Consider the following 17,524-nt stretch of genomic DNA (forward strand, 5'->3'; position numbering starts at 1 on the left):
GGTCGAGAAGAGAGGAGCTCCGGAGTAGAGAAGCGCCGGATAAATTCGTACACGTAGGTGCATCAACGCGAGAGCGGCGCGGATGCTGGGGAGGGAAGTTCGCGCGAGGTGGAGAGAATATCGATTGCATTCTTTTTTTCTCCGTTGGCTCCCTTTCAACGGCACTGCCGCTTTAGTCTATGACGAAGTTCTAGTCGGAATCGGAATCATTTATACGTTGCAACACGTGCATGCGCGAGGTTTGACTATACAGATTGCGTCGATGAAGTTGTATAGTCGATGCCAAAAATTGAGACAAAATTCAGATCCTTACTTCGTAATTTCAAGGAGTTTCTTTTTAAGTATAAGAGTATAAGATAGAAATAATAATAATATAATATTTTTATCCTATATGGTTTGCTTGTACAAATATATCGAAACTAATAATTTTTTGTGCTTAATTACTTTTGCGAGAAACTTTTTTTAGAGAAATGTAGAAAAATTTAAAAATTAATTTGATCAAAAACTTCAAATAGTAGATGCTTCTTGCAATTTTGTAAAACAAATGTGTAAAGATAAATGTGAAATTGATGGTTAAATTAATTTTCTATTAGCGATTTTTATATTCCGATACATATTTCGATACATGAAGTGTCTGAATCGAATTTGTATTCTAGTTGTGACAAGTGTTAATAACAATAACATTATGACAGAATTGTATATATTATTTTTAAAAATTTAATTCATATAATTAATAATTATTACTAGTAATTTTCTTTGCTTCAGTTGAAATTTTTTGCAACTTTAAATTAGTTGCATTATACTTAAATTGCACAATTTTACGTAGTGTGTAAAAATTTAAATACTAATTGAGAACTCTTGAAAACTCTCGTAGAAATGTAGTTAATCAAAGTATGCTCAAATTAAATTTACAATGATCTGACGTTTCGAAGCAAGAACTATGTGAATTACGAATAAATTCATACAATATACATACTTGAAAGAATTTGCATTTTTTAAATATAATGAATACATATTAATTTATTCATACTGATAATTTTGTATGAATATTTCAAGTCTTTCACATTACTTTTTTCGTGTGTGCGTATGTATTCTTCCTTTTTTTAATTTTAGAAAACTTTTTTTTAGAAAACTATCTAGAGCGATAATATATGTTTTTTTATTTAACTCGAAGCATATGTAAAAAATAAAAAACCTGGTACATTACAGATGTATTGCCAAACAAAGTGTAATTACAGTCGGATTGTAAACTGCTACATAACCGTTTATCTGACCATGTATAGGATGCAAGAAAATGCATTGCGTGACCTACATACTTGATGTTCATGGTCTTCGTAACCGTGTCACGTGTACTAGGGATGCACTTTCATCGATTAGATATTTTACCCTCTCTTCTTTTTTATTTAAATATTTATTTTCCAATTAGCACTCTATTTATAATTTATCTGATGCAATAATTATTATAGAAAACAGACATATTTGTTTGCATAAATGTAATACAAATTTGAACTTTTAAATTTATTTTAGAGAACCCACTTTGGAGTAACACTTTTTATTTTTGCCTTCCAATATTTATTATAGGCACAAGTTTTAAATGACTGAAGTTTTTTAGATAATTATTTTAAATAAAATTTTAATCTCTAATTGTGTGTGTGCGCGTTGTAGGTCATTTCATTTGTCACGGACTGTACTAGATGAGACTAGATAGTAACTTCGAGCGCGATAGAATCAGGAAATCGTACATCCGTATGGTTCCATTATGGACCGATCTATGGTTTCCCTAATGCTGGATTAGTAATATAGAAGTACATTCGCAGAATATACGAGATATGATTTATATTGTGTTTAGCAGGAATAATTGCACATCAAATATTATATGCATATTAAGCAGTTGCATATGAAATGTCGCTTTTATAAATAGAAGCAATTGCAGAGAATCCGAATACATTAAAATTTAATTAAAGAAAATTTACTATTAATTATTATAGATAATTCAGCTTAATTGCAAGCTGCGTTAACATTATATGAATATATTGTCATAAGAATAACGTGATATTCGTGGGAAAGATTGGATTTTGATCTTGTATATTAGTAATTGTAATGTTTAATCATTATCTGATATCAGTTGATATACTGGCCTGTAGTCGTGCGATAACAGATAATAACTTTAGTAGATATTCAGGAAACTAAACTTCGGTATATCCGCAACATCGAAGTACACGGAATAATCTAATAAACACAGGTGATGTGATATAATTATAACACAAACATGTTGGAAGCTAATTATAGAAAACATGTTAAATCTCCATTAACGTATTAACTATATATTACTTAATTATTGCACTGAATGTCTACAAAGTAATTAGAGAATAAGATTTGAGCTATTCTCGAATAATTGAGTAGGTTTGTTTTGCTAACATTCGGACAAAATCGATTTGCTGCAGAATTATCCAGTGCGGCGATTATCCGTGTGCACCGAGGTACATCGTAAATTTGACGCATAAATTAGAGGTAAAAATAGCTACTCCCCCGACATCGATTGCATAATCATTTCATGCCTATGGGAGAACGCTGCGGCCAACGTAATTACAACGTTGTAAGGTCGTTCCGTCCTAGAAATAGGATCAGATTGTTACATACGTCCGACAGGTAGAAGGATGTAAGCTCGAAAGGGCTTATTCTTTCTCAAAGGAACATTCTCTCTTAGCAAAGTGCAGAATTGTAGCTCCACGCTTTTAGATTAAATTAAAAATTGAATAAGTATGTATATGTAGAAAAATTTTAACTGCGATTAAAATTGTTCTCTGCAAAATTACGCAGATTTTTACAAGATAATTTTACTACTTGGGCAATTTAAAAAAAAATAGATATTTTATATTTATACGCAACTCGATGTCGCGAATGGTTTGTCCTTTCTTGCATAGCAAATATCGCCATGCGCATGTTTCCAATCTACATGCAAGTTTGATCCCATCTCTACAGCGTTCGCCTTAATGCAGATACGTCACATCGTGCACGTGAGAGGCAAGGACTCACGTACCATGACCCACATTCGCGGTGCGCGCGCTTCCCGAATCCCTCGTCTGCCCCGATTCCCTTCCGCAATCGCCGACATTAATGGCGTTGCCATATGACTATAACATTGTGTATTGTGGCGCGTTTAGGTCAACGCGATTACATGCGACGTACCGAGGAAAATCTCTGATGATTGTATCTCAGCAATGTTCCCTAAGAGACGCCCGAACGTTTCAATAGCGTGCATTTGCGTAAATATGCGGTATATTTTAACTCTACAATAATGCATGATCGCAACGTCCTTTTAAATAATTGCATTGAAACACGAAAACTATGCGAAAATCATGTTCACGGAAAAATATAAAGAAAATATTTCCTCTCAATAATTTGTTTCCTAATGCACTCTTTTTTATTACAGTGTACTTTGTTGAGAAGCTTGTTAAAACATGAACATGAATTTGAAACGCACAGGAGCAAAGAGAAAAATATAAAGGATTATACATTTGTATTATATTATTTGCTCTGAAAATGGAAAATTGCGTTCTTTCTTGCATCCATATTATTCTGGCAGTTTTCATGAAATTATACCATTATACAAAGTATAATGTTAATTCACGTTTATATACATATTATAAATTTTTGCATTCATATATATATGCGCGCGTTACGCGCGCGAATAGAACATGTTCATTCAAAATATATCAAACAGTTCTTTCTATTGTTACAACTGGAGAAAATAATTGAATGTTTTATTTCTAAGGATATATATATACCTTTAAAATATATCCAAGATAAATAATATTGAAACAAATATAAAAATAGAATAAATAGATACATATATATCAACAAATATAAAAATAGATTAAATAGACATATGTATATCTCGAGCCACTTTAAGGTATATCAATCTGATATGCAAATAATTAAAAATTGTTTACGGGCTTTTATGATATTTTTCAGTTCAACGCGAATATCCAAATTTAATTACTTGTCGACTCCCTAACTTTCAATATAAGACGTCTGAAGCAACGTGCTGCCATTTATCGAGGCGCAAAAATTTGTCGCAACTGTTTGTTAACGTGATATATATGTCATAACAAAATTGCAAAATTGGGACGTAGACGTTCATATTATTTCACCAATATGCTATATGCGTATATTTACGACGCAGTCACGATCGATTTCATACAGATGTAATAAAAAGAATTGATAGCAGCATGGTTGAATATTTTATTTATAACACGTGTGTAAAAAGAATTTATGGCAAAGGGGAATTGATGAATGTAACCGAAAGCCAATAACTGAAGGAAAACATTTGCCTTGAAAGACTTTTCCGCTACTTACAAATTTTCATTTAAGTTTTCGAGCGCACATAGCACGACTTAAAGATGATACTTTAATAAGATCATACTGCCCAAGAGAAACTGCTCGCACAAAGCCATTGGAAAGTTTTTAAAGACGCGACTATATAAAGATTATGGAACTTTGGTAACCGTTTCCTTTTACGACTTACGACCTTATTCTATGTACGTTACATGTGGCCAAAATATACGCGTCGAAAATGAGAAACATATCGAAAGTAATAAAATTAAGCATTTTGTCCTTTCTGTTACGACTCATTTGGAATGTATCTGCATTAACCATATTTATGTACTTACTCGATGTGTATATAAAATGTTCCACGAACAGGCTGCTCCACGATCAGGCTGTTCCACATCGTCTTTTATCTGCAAATTGACGAAATTGCAATTGAGCATTTAGATAACTTATAAATTAACTTAAAAAAGATATTTATTATTTACTTGTTTTGTTATATTTAATATATATTATATTAAAATATTATATAATATTATATAATATTATATAATATATATAATATATTAATTTTTAAATTAATTTTGTTAAATTTAATACTAATTTAATTTCTTAAGCTCTTAATTTTCGAGGAAATCTTTAATTTTCAAACTTTCTAATTTACAGGGATTATTTTTTTTCGCTATTCTTGTCTTAAAAATGAAATTCTTTTTCAGGTATAAAATTGATAAAAACTATATTTCTGTATAATGATTTTAATTTTAATCTAAAATCTTCGGGGAAGGAGCAATTGTGTGATTGATCTAGAAATATATATATATTACAATAATAGTGTTTAATGGGTTAAAGCGTGTACGTAAATCGGCGGGAGACGCCGAAGTGGCGGCTGAGTTTCTTTGAAACTTCTTCTCCCACTCGTTCGTGCCATTACTCAGGCAGATTGTCGTCACGTAAGGTGGAATGAGCAAAGTCGGCCCTTCCCTTCCTTCTCCCCTCGGAAAGACGCGCCGGCGCCGCGGTTATTAAAATTATAAATTACCCGCGCGTTTCAGGCCCGCGGAAAACGGCCGTGAAATTTACGCCACGATAACCATTTCACAAATTCCTCGCCGGGCCTCGTCGACGTTGAAACTTGATGCAAACCCCAAATATCGCATTCGCTATTACATTCGTTGTCAAGAATTTACGCAAAATATTGCGTTGCATGAAATTCGTTGAAAAGAGCAAAAAATCAACAGTGGCAATAAAAAAAAAATAAATTCGACTCACCGTCGTCTTTCCGCTTTCGCTAGACACTCGCGTTCGCGGAAGAATGTCACTAATTAATTAATTGAACGCGATCAATGGTTTATCGGACGGCGATTCGGAGGAACGCGGGAAAACACTAGCGCGATCAAGTTCATGGCGGATCGCGTCGTTTAACCTCACTCGCCGATTCTCGACTACTCGCATTATATCGAAGAACGCGTCGTTAATTCCGATTGCGAGCGCTAATTGGCGTCCGTAACTCGTTCCGGCACTCCCGATCCGCTCGTTCGATCCCGGCATTCATTCCAGATTCGAAAAAATATCTACGAAAGAGAGATCGCGACACACGCACAAGCGACTACGAGACGCGCCGTAGCGTAATGAAGTTGGCGTCACGTGAGATCACGTGACCGCGCGCGCGCGCGCGTCTATATCACTACGCTAGTCAAACGAAATTGACACGCGCGCGTCGAATATCATCGTATCGTTAATTCAGATCGCGCGCGTTAATTAACGGGTGATAGTTTACCCGTAACTCGTGTCGACACTCCAAATACCATCCATTCGCTGCCGGTCCGGAAAAATGTGTGCGCGGTACGAAAGAAATTGAAACTTTAATATTTCACAATTGATTCTTTTGTCATGTATGTCGATGTAAATTTTTTTCACATTTGAATAAGTAAATTGTTAGCTCGTGTTTCAATACGATTTAATAGTATAAAGAAAAAAAAATTATTTTATTTGTCATATTGTGAGATGTGCAAAAAAGTTTATTATTTCTATTACGCAATTATTAATCTTTTTCTAATATTTTCGCACGTATATTTGTTACACGTATGATTCAGTTTTTATGAAAAATGAATTATATTTTTGAGTATTTTTCCGTAATGTAATTATTTTAGTTTAAATTTTAACTTATTATATACAATCAAACAAAATATCGATATTATATTCACATTTATTATTATTACAACATCCTGCGATACTTTGATACATAAACGTATTGTTAAACAATACGTATTGTTAAACATATATTCCATTTAGATGTGTAACACAATAGATAAATATTAAAACATTTTAAAATGTTTAAAATAATATATAAAAATTAATATTTAAAAAATATTGAAAAAGATTTAAATGATTTAATTGACAGTGATATTGATCACAGTTATATTTTTACAAAAAGATAAATACTAATATTTATGCTGTTATTCGATATATTAATTAATTGATGTTTAGAGTAGAATGTGCTAAATAGAATTACAAAAGAAATTTGAAACACTTTTAGTCATTGTTTCGATGAAGAGGACAAGTAAAGGAAGCGGATTGAATTTGAAGAGATATGCGAGAGTGCAAGCAAGAGAAACGTGACAAAAGGACCGACAAAAGATGGTAGAATCGTCAGTTCCTTTGAAAAGTAAACCGTTTATTTCTCTCTCTATCTATCTACCTCTCTAGCTCTTTCGCGCGGATGAAGTGAATTCCTCCATCAACGGGTGCGAAACGCGGAAACTGCTGAAAACTTGGAAGCTCGTGGGCCCATGCGATGAGGCGCAGGCTTAACTTGGCGAACAAGCGTCGAAGTTTGGTTAAATACAAAATATAATAATGCCGTGGGCCGCGCTAATGGCGCACGGCGCCGAAGCCATAGAAAACTTGGTCTGTACCATCTAAGTTTAAATGCAAATCTTAGCTCTCCCTCTCTTCCTCTTTCTTTCTGTCTCTATCTCTTTCTCTTCATCTGCTTTTCTCGTCGAAGCACGTTCTAGTGCAAAGCTCTGGGCGAAAGCGAGGTCTTCCTGAATCAATCGTATCGTAATTCTCAATGGTAATGTCGCGCTAATTTATCGTATTCATAGTCAATTAGGAAAACACTTGATGCTCGAATATTCATGAGATACAAACTGTTTGCATCCGGGTTGATACCGACAATAAATATCATTTTCGACAGTTTTTTATTTTAAGGGATCGAGAAAATTTCAATTCACAAATTCTTATGCGAGATCTCTCAATGTTTAAAATCTTGTTTGTCTAAACAAAAATTCTTTGGCTTTTTATTTTTATTAAATAATTTTATGAACAATAGGCGCATTATGACTTTTAGATCGTTGGAGAATTTAGTCAAATATAAGATATAATAAATCTACGTTAATAACACTTGATCCAACTTTATGAAGAACTTTCTCTGTGTTCCGAATATAGGGTAGAATTTAACGTTAGTCTCTTAAGCCGAATCCCCATCGGATACGGTTTCGTTCCTATGGTTTCTTATCCGAAAAGTGCTTGATAAATAATGTTCGATTAAAGGCTTACACGGTATACATACATAGTAGTGTCAGCAAACCACTAATGGATAACGCTGGATCGCAAGCCTTTTTTTTGTACGAAAACCACCCACGTTTTCGCTGATACACAATTCGTTCTGCTTCCCGTTCGCGTTTTACTGCATCCTACTAACGTGGATCAATCGTAGAAGTCGTTTTGTTTTTTGCTACACTGTTCACATAGTTCTTTCTTTTAAATCGATCAAGCACTTACATTGTATTGCATTATTAACAGACTCTTTTCAAATTCACTTTCATACGATTTACACAAGATGTTACTAAAAATGTCTGAATAAATTTAAAAAAAAAACCTCTTTTTACGTTAAAGCAAGGAAAAAAAGATTCTCGGTTAGGAAAAAATATTTTTTAGTTATAATTGTACAAATTTTGTGTATCCAAAAACTACATTATATATAATATTTTACAAATGACGTTTTAGCGTCTTAATCAATCTGGAGCTTACGATCGTTTTATTGTTTTCCTTAGATTGCTAAAAAAATGATGCTCAGTCGCACATTATCGAGAAATTTCAGTTCAGCTATTAATCATACACGCACGGTGCTAAAATTACCGCTGTCTAATTATTCCCCGAGGGACCTCCCGGAAACTCGCACAAATTACTGAGCGCGTGCGAAATTTGGCGCGCCGGTCGTTATTTCGCATCGTCGGGATCGAAAAATTAATCGATCATCCGACGACGATAGGAAATTCCGTGACGCGATTGGCTGAATCCGACGCAGTTACAAACACATCCGTTGTCGGATTTCGAAACATTGCGCGCAGCGGATTAAGTTGAAATTGTCAATTTAACAACCACTTCGGTTTCAACTCAATATTTTTCCATGTTCAACGTTTGTCCATCAACGGATTACTTTTCAATAGATTAGCGCGATCAGAATCGTTTATGACTGTTTTATCATTTTGATCCTTTTCATTAGATTGAGTCATTTAGCGATTTATAAAACAAAATTTTATAATATAATATAAAAAAATAAATATACGCTATTTCTTTAATGGTGTACATATATCCAATTTTACATATATGAAAAAATTCAGAGTTAATAGCAACGTAAACTTAGATTATTACGGTTCAATTATTTTTAACTCGTTTTCTTAGCTATGTGAACCTAGCACCCGACTTTTTAAAAATTAATGTTTTTAAACGGAAAATGATAGCATTTCGTTTGTAGTTGTTTGTAGTAACAATAATTTCGTTTGTAGTTTTATCAATTAATAAATAAAAAAAGTTTTTTAAATGGCTCGCACCCGACATTGAGATATCGCAAATCCGCTTGCGCAGTCTTCTTTAGAATCGTTTCTAATTGTTTGTAATGATTTTCCTTTCGTTTGTAGTTTAGCGGTTCGAAAGTTATAAAACAAGCTAGACTACAAACGAAAGGAAAATCATTACAAACAATTAGAAACAATTCTAAAGAAGACTGCGCAAGCGGATTTGAAAAATCTTAAAAATTGACAAAGTTAGCTCTTGGATGAATAAACCATTGTTTATAACTTTTGAACCGCTCAACTACAAACGAAAGGAAAATCACTACAAACAATTAGAAACGATTCTAAAGAAGACTGCGCAAGCGGATTTGAAAAATCTTAAAAATTGACAAAGTTAGCTCTTGGATAAATAAACAATTGTTTATAACTTTTGAACCGCTCAACTACAAACGAAAGGAAAATCACTACAAACAATTAGAAACGATTCTAAAGAAGACTGCGCAAGCGGATTTGAAAAATCTTAAAAATTGACAAAGTTAGCTCTTGGACGAATAAACAATTGTTTATAACTTTTGAACCGCTCAACTACAAACGAAAGGAAAATCACTACAAACAACTACAAACGATTCTAAAGAAGACTGCGCAAGCGGATTTGCGATATCTCAATGTCGGGTGCGAATCATTAACAAAATTTTTATTTATTAATTGAGATAAAACTACAAACGAAATTATTGTTACTACAAACAACTACAAACGAAATGCTATCATTTTCCGTTTTAAAAAATTAATTTTTAAAAAGTCGGGTGCTAGGTTCACATAGCTCGTCGTGTGCGAATAATATTTTATTACTTTATCAATAGAATTTATTATTTAAATATTTGTAAATAAAATTTAAAAAAAATTGAAAGAAATGATAACATTATTAATGCTATTATCGCGATATTCGTCGAAATTATTCGAACGAGGAATAAAAGCGTGCAGGGATGAAAAGAGTTCGGACGCGTTACTATTGTCGCTTATATCGGACGGATAATCACTTAAATCGGCTGACCAGTGCTACTTTCTAACCCTGATTAATCGCCAGACTCGGAAAAAATCACTTTCTCATTATTATTGCATATGTACATTATATTGCATATTATATGCGCGTATAATATGACTCATTCGAGCGAGATTTGTTAAATAATTTTGTCGAAACGCTCATATATACATAATGTTATATGATATAAAACTTTCTGTTTTTTTTCCCCCCGATTTCAAACATCAAACTGAAAGAGTTTATACGTCGCGTGCGAATAATATTTTATTACTTCATTAATAGAGTTTATTATTTAAATATTTGTAAAAAAAATTGTTGTAAGAAATTATAACATTATTAATGCTATTATCGCGATATTTGTCGAAATTATTCGAACGAGGAATAAAAGGGTGCAAGGATAAAAAGAGTTCGGACGCGTGACTATTGTCGCTTGTATCGGACGGATGATCACTGAAATCGGCTGACCAGTGCTACTTTCTATCCCTGATTAATCGCCAGACTCGGAAAAAATCACTTTCTCATTATTATTGCATATGTACATTATATTGCATATTATATGCGCGTATAATATGACTCATTCGAGCGAGATTTGTTAAATAATTTTGTCGAAACGCTCATATATACATAATGTTATATGATATAAAACTTTCTGTTTTTTTTCCCCCGATTTCAAACATCAAACTGAAAGAGTTTATACGTCGCGTGCGAATAATATTTTATTACTTCATTAATAGAGTTTATTATTTAAATATTTGTAAAAAAAATTGTTGTAAGAAATTATAACATTATTAATGCTATTATCGCGATATTTGTCGAAATTATTCGAACGAGGAATAAAAGGGTGCAAGGATAAAAAGAGTTCGGACGCGTGACTATTGTCGCTTGTATCGGACGGATGATCACTGAAATCGGCTGACCAGTGCTACTTTCTATCCCTGATTAATCGCCAGACTCGGAAAAAATCACTTTCTCATTATTATTGCATATGTACATTATATTGCATATTATATGCGAGTATAATATATGACTCATTCGAGCGAGATTTGTTAAACAATTTTGTCGAAACGCTCATATATACATGATGTTATATGATATAAAACTTTCTGTTTTTTCCCCCCGATTTCAAACATCAAACGGTAAGAGTTTTATACGTCGTGTGAGCTATGTGAACCTAACACCCGAATTTTTAAAAATTAATTTTTTAAAACGGAAAATGATAGCATTTTGTTTGTAGTTGTTTGTAGTAACAATAATTTCGTTTGTATAATAGTTTTATCAATTAATAAATAAAAAAGATTTTTTTAATGACTCGCACCCGACATTGTGATATCTTTAAAATTAACAAATTTACCTCTTGGACGAATAAACAATTGTTTATAACTTTTGAACCGTTCAACCACAAACGAAAGAAAAATCACTACAAACAACTACAAACAATTCTAAAGAAGACTGCGCAAGCGGATTTGCGATATCTCAATGTCGGGTGCGAGTCATTAAAAAAATTTTTTTTATTTATTAATTGATAAAACTACAAACGAAATGATTATTACTACAAACAACTACAAACGAAATGCTATCATTTTCGGTTTAAAAAAATTAATTTTTAAAAAGTCGGGTGCTAGGTTCACATAGCTCGTTTTCTTATATTAATACTACGTCAACTACGTGTGTATATATATGTCTTTCAGCTAAAATGTATCATTATTTTAATATTCTTTCAACTGCCATTTGCATAATTATTTGCACATTAATTTATAATCTACTCCTTATTTCATTTCATGTCGCGTCACATCACGTCAATTCTTTAATTAAATTAAATTAAGCATATGTAAAATTACATACACTGTGGATAGGAATATGCGGCGTTAAAAAATACGTGCAATGTACTCATCGTCGTGCGAGCGGTTTAAAAGCATCCCACCTACAGGGGCGAAAGCTCTCGATTTCAGAAGATTTCAGCCCGCCAATCCGGGATTTCACGGAGATTAACAAACACACATTCGCGCTGATATCACGATGCCAGGAAACCGACACTGCTACAATATGCATAAGATTCAAATTCGCGCGGTGGACTTGTCCGTGTCGGTGGCGTATCGCCGTTTTTACACGCGGGTTTTTGTAAATAGCTTTTGCGAGGCATGGAGTTTGGTGAGAATGTTCGCGTGTGTGCGTTCGATGCGCATCCGTATGAAGGGATTCGACATCGTATATATACGTGCGTTAACCGCGGACGACGGAGGATGCTGGAAAATATTTGTACTTTTCGCGATAATATTTTGTTGATTTTTATACGTGCATATCGCTATTAAACTGCTGGCAACGTTATACGAGTATTAAATTTCGCCCCGCAAAAGTTATTCGGCTAATCGCGAGTGCTAATTAATGTAAAATTAGTTTGTTGTTTTGCACGCATAATAAACTTTATCTTGTTACATTATGCAAATTATTCACGCAACACATCATACGATATATGCATTATGAGCTGGCAACATGACAAATATATTTCCAATCGTGCTTATCAAATTCGTATATAAATGGACGAAAGGATGCTAGCGAAGCGGGATAATTATTATTGGGAGAATATAGTCGACGTAATCGCGCGTACCAGGTCTGGATAAAATTAGCGATATAAATATTATGATATGAATAATGTTCAATTGATGCCGAGATAAACTCGCTGCTGCGTCGCGATTGCCGTTAAATGCATAATTATATGCGTAAAATATCAAAAATTTTAACGTACCGGTTTATAGAATCTTTTATCTCGAAAATCATCAGATATTAGTAATTCGTTAATGTCACACACATTGCTATTTGATCATTTTTTTTTGCATTGAATGAGCATAAATAATTTCTCAACTACTCGATACTTGAAAAAATATACTAATTTCTCATTATTATTTAATAAGAAATATACTGATAAAATATGCAATAATGTATTAATTCTAAAGAACAGAAGATGAAAGGAAAATTACATTGGGATTTAGATACGACGCAAGTTGTTATAACTGATTGGAATAATCGAGAAAAAAAAGTTAAAAATGTTCAAATAATCATTAAAAGAATCTTGAAGATAATATAGGAATCTCAATTAAATAAAATAGCTTAATTAATATTTATGCATTTTATATCTCGAGTATAATAAATTTTAAGTTATAAAAGGATCAAATATTATTGACATTTACTTAATTAATCATTTATCTTTCACTCTCTCTTCAAATGCACCAGAAAAAAGAATTATATTATATTAATTAATGCATTTAATGAAAAATGCGTCCAATAATTATCACATTTTTATGTTTCAATTATAGATTTTTAAATTTGAAATTAATATTATGGCATTTAAAATAATGGTTGTTTATCAGTAGCAATTTTTTAATTTCCTAATAATAAAACGCCCTTAAAATAATAATATATAACAAAATAAACAATCTGTTACCGCGAGATTTGTGAAATTGTCTGAAGAAGAAGGTTTTGTTTATCATTTTCGAGACTTTATTCTTGAAACTTGAAGTCCGCGGAGGCTTTTTAAGGAGAAGCGGAATATTTACATTCAGTTACTGGCTTCTGACACAGCAAGAACCTGTTTATCGAATTAATCAACATCTCGTTAAACAAGCAAAAGTGGGACAATCAGCACGACTTCTTTTCGCGTTTCGCATTTCTTTCGATGTCGCGCACAGACATTTAATTATATCGTTCTCCATTCGAGCCGCGCTGCTATTCGGCACAATTCATGGTATCGAGGAACTTCTCCACTGCGGGATGTCGCTTGATTCCAATCCGACGATTCCAATCGAAGTACATAGTCTAGTTCGGAATTGTTTTATTTTTCCGTCTTTTTCTTCTTTTACTGCGAAACAGATCAGAATCAGCTACAGGGAGATAAAGGCGCATTCGTAGACGTCGAAGTCATTGGATTTTCTTTCAGGCGTTCGCGATACTGCAATTCGAATCGTTTACACTCGTAATCGAGCTCAGAAATTCACGATGCGCACAATTCAAGTTGTACTTAAATCTTCCTTCTCTTTATACAATTCTCTTTATTTCCGTTGCATACAATGTCTCTTTTTTATTCGTCATTCACGGACGAAGCAGAGGAGTAATTTTAATTCGGGTGCGTCTCTCTTTTCTCTCTCACGACTTTTCGTGAATGTACCGCGCCGTCTACAGATGGCCATTTAATTTTTACGCTCCTTGTATTTTGCATAATGGACTCTTCAGTGTTGCGTGGCGTCTTCTTCACCCTCGCGTGGCGAGCAAGAAAAGCGATAATTGCCTGTGCTAATCGCCGTTTATTTTGAATTTCATTTCAGAGACGAAATCCTCGTTTTCACGTGCGTAATCTCGTGTCGGAGTTTTCCAGTCTTAATTACTTCCTGCCGCGCTACGTCGGATTACATTAACTGCAGTACTTAAAAGTGTCCGCGTTACTCTGCGTCCATTTCAGGTGCATCGAGCTCGACGAGACATCACGAGACGCAAAATTGTTAGTCAAATCTACGTCGACAATATCGCGTTGCTTTTAAAGGGTTATTGAAAAACTTTTGCGCAGCTTGCTATATTCCGAATCGTAAACGGTTGGAATATGGAATGTCCCTCGGGCAGTTTATCGTCAAGTGTTTCCGATCGATTTCTTTATCAAACCGCGGCGCTTGAAAAAGAAGAAAGGAACGCAATTAATCGACTTTCAATGGCCCCGCAGATTGCCGGTGTTCTATTTCAGACGGATGATTAATGGAACATTTAATGGCTTCCGTTAGACTAGATCGAAAGATATAAAGCGCGAGCTCTATCTATGTGAACATTTGACATAATTGAATATAATTTATAACAAAGGTTATATATATATATATACATATTTAAAAATATAAAATTAATTCTAATTCTGCTGTTCAAATTTTGCGCAAAACTGAACCATTTCAGTAATCTCTCAACGATTGAAATAATATGTTTAATTATATAGTTTCTCAATTTTATACATCGCGATTATCTCGATTATCTCGGTCCATTTCGTACGATAATTTCGAGACGTTTAAGGACATAAAATTAAGGACCTATAAAGACGCGAAATGGTTAATTGGAAAGGAAAGCTGCCTCTTCGATTGCGAATGCAGCTTGTAATTCACCTGCGAGGTACTGAATCGGTATCAATGAACTGTTGGGTTGCTATTTAGCTGCGGTCGCCAATCCAATCAAGTTACTGCTGCCACGACGCGAGGGATGAGGGTAGTTTCTTCTTTCGTATATACTATATATATGTATATATATATATATATATATATATATATATATATGAGAGAGTGTTTTTTTTAGTTTTTTTACCGCGAAAACGGATCTTCGGCCGCGGAACGACGTCGGAGAATTGCGATCGTACAACTTCGCGAAATCTTATAGCTGGTCACGGATCGAATGTTTCGCAATCCCCGTATGCGACTCGCCACCCCTGCCTCCCCCGAGCATACAGACTCTAAGCGTGAAGCCATAAACGTGAAGCGAGAAACTTCGACAAACTCGAAATACGCTTCTCACCTTTCCATCCCCCCCGAGGAGAGACTTCGGGGCACTATATCGAACCGATTTGCATTGAACAGCGAGGAAGCGCAGCGTTTAATAACTTTAGCATTTGTGCCAACTGATGTTACACACGCGATTGGACGTTCTGGATCGCTATAACAATCGGAAAAGCTGCACGATCGAGAAGTACGATTGTATGCTCCGCGAACTCGCGCGTATCCCCCCCAACCGAGAATATTTTAATATCAGATCTCGAAAAGCGCGCGAGATCTGCTTCGGCGAGATACGCGTCAGCGTTCCATCCGCGAACATGGTTGAGTGCGATATGCAAATTCGACGCATAAGTTAGCATAAATAAGGGCTGTTCGTGGAGAGACGAGGGTAGGATAACTGATTTTGTATCGAATGTCGAAAGGCAGACAGTAGATAAGAATGTACACGAGATGAAATCTCTCATTTCAGAACATTTCCCAGAACTATAGTATTTTTTATTCGAGATGAGTTTTCGTTTCTTGTAGTATATAGATAAGAATGTAGACGAGATGAAATCTCTCATTTCAGAACATTTCTCAGAACTATAGTATTTTTTATTCGAGATGAGTTTCTTGCATTTTAATCAATCAAATAAAAAAATTAATTCTATATACGAACTAAGATATTTTGCCTGTTTCGTTCCACTTGATTGCTATATCTGTGTCATAATTGTAAATTTATTTTACGTCATCAATTATAATTTTCTGATTAATTTTCTGCATCATTGTTAATTTAAATAAAATTATTTTAGACTTAATTTCTTTCATCATATATTAATCACAGACAAATTACAGATTAAATTCTAAATCACAATCACTGAATTAAATGTTCAATAGTCGTACTCGGGGTAATAATTAATCCGATTATACCTGATGGACTTTCCTATCCATTGTACGCCATTATATTGATTCAAAATGTGGAATGGGCGCAGCCTGAAGACATAATTGAAAATGATAATAATATTCCCGAGCTGCAGCTCCGCCCGCATGTTAAAATCCGGCTTGCTCGCGAGTAAATAAACGCTTTCGGAGTAAATTCGCGTAACTAAAACAAGTCGACGTCTTGTGCGAGATATAATAATTCCCTCGGAATCAACGCCCAACGTAAGATGTGCGCAAATGATAATTTTATCATAACATTTTAATGAGTTATAATCGCGTATATTTTTTTAATAATTATTATTAAACGCGTGAATAAATTATTCAATAACTGTAAAACATTGTATTAATTATTGCAAATGCTAATAGCCTTAAGAATATATTTAAGAGAATTCCAAACAGTAAACTAATTATAAAAGTCGTGTACGCGTAGTTTAACTTTTTTTCTAGCACACAATTTAACTCCTATATATAAACTATAAACTATCTTGATTTTTCGCTTAAAAATTCTCAATTTTGCAATACTTATCTCGATATTAAAGTTTTATAAGTATTATGATGGTAAAAAAATATCTTATTTATATATATAATACTTTAAATACCCGGATAGTAACATGCTCGGTTTTAAAAAACTGTGCATCACTTTATATGTGTTTACAGAAATGCAAGCGTATACAGTAATTTGTTCATTGGTGAACGGTCATTCACCGATTTAGTTATCCCGAACAGTTACAAGCTCTATAGTTGCAAACAGTATCGAAATGCTCTGGATTACATATGAAATCGTATATACGCATCACGCTCGCAACTGTTCAGTCTGATCGACCGCGTCGGTCGTTGAGATTCAAGCGCATTGTTTTACAGCGTATATAATTACAGAAGCAGCTTGCGATCGTGGTTGTATACCGTCTATACTGAGTGTCTGAGAA

General features: G+C 33.9%; 2 protein-coding genes across 3 annotated transcripts in view; one reads left to right on the top strand and one right to left on the bottom strand.

The window, feature by feature from the left end:
• The window catches only part of Muted (biogenesis of lysosome-related organelles complex 1 subunit 5), a 98,071-nt gene that overhangs the window by 43,215 nt on the left and 37,332 nt on the right, over positions 1 to 17,524 (bottom strand). The window contains exons 1-2 of one of the 2 annotated variants that reach the window (XM_083041519.1): positions 5,599 to 5,883; positions 4,674 to 4,742 (exon numbers count right to left, since the gene is read on the bottom strand). The gene's annotated coding sequence lies outside the window, so the exon portion shown is untranslated. Of the gene's footprint in view, positions 1 to 4,673; positions 4,743 to 5,598; positions 5,884 to 17,524 lie in introns of those variants that run through there. The other variant, XM_083041518.1, reaches the window with a different exon arrangement.
• LOC145938114 (uncharacterized) overlaps positions 1 to 17,524 on the top strand; it is a 66,134-nt gene that overhangs the window by 24,444 nt on the left and 24,166 nt on the right. The window lies entirely within an intron of this gene.

This window comes from Prenolepis imparis, unplaced genomic scaffold, assembly GCF_030444845.1.
Source record: "Prenolepis imparis isolate NDT839.2.m4 unplaced genomic scaffold, iyPreImpa1.0 SCAF_7, whole genome shotgun sequence".
In the NCBI taxonomy this organism is placed as follows: Eukaryota; Metazoa; Arthropoda; class Insecta; order Hymenoptera; family Formicidae; genus Prenolepis; species Prenolepis imparis.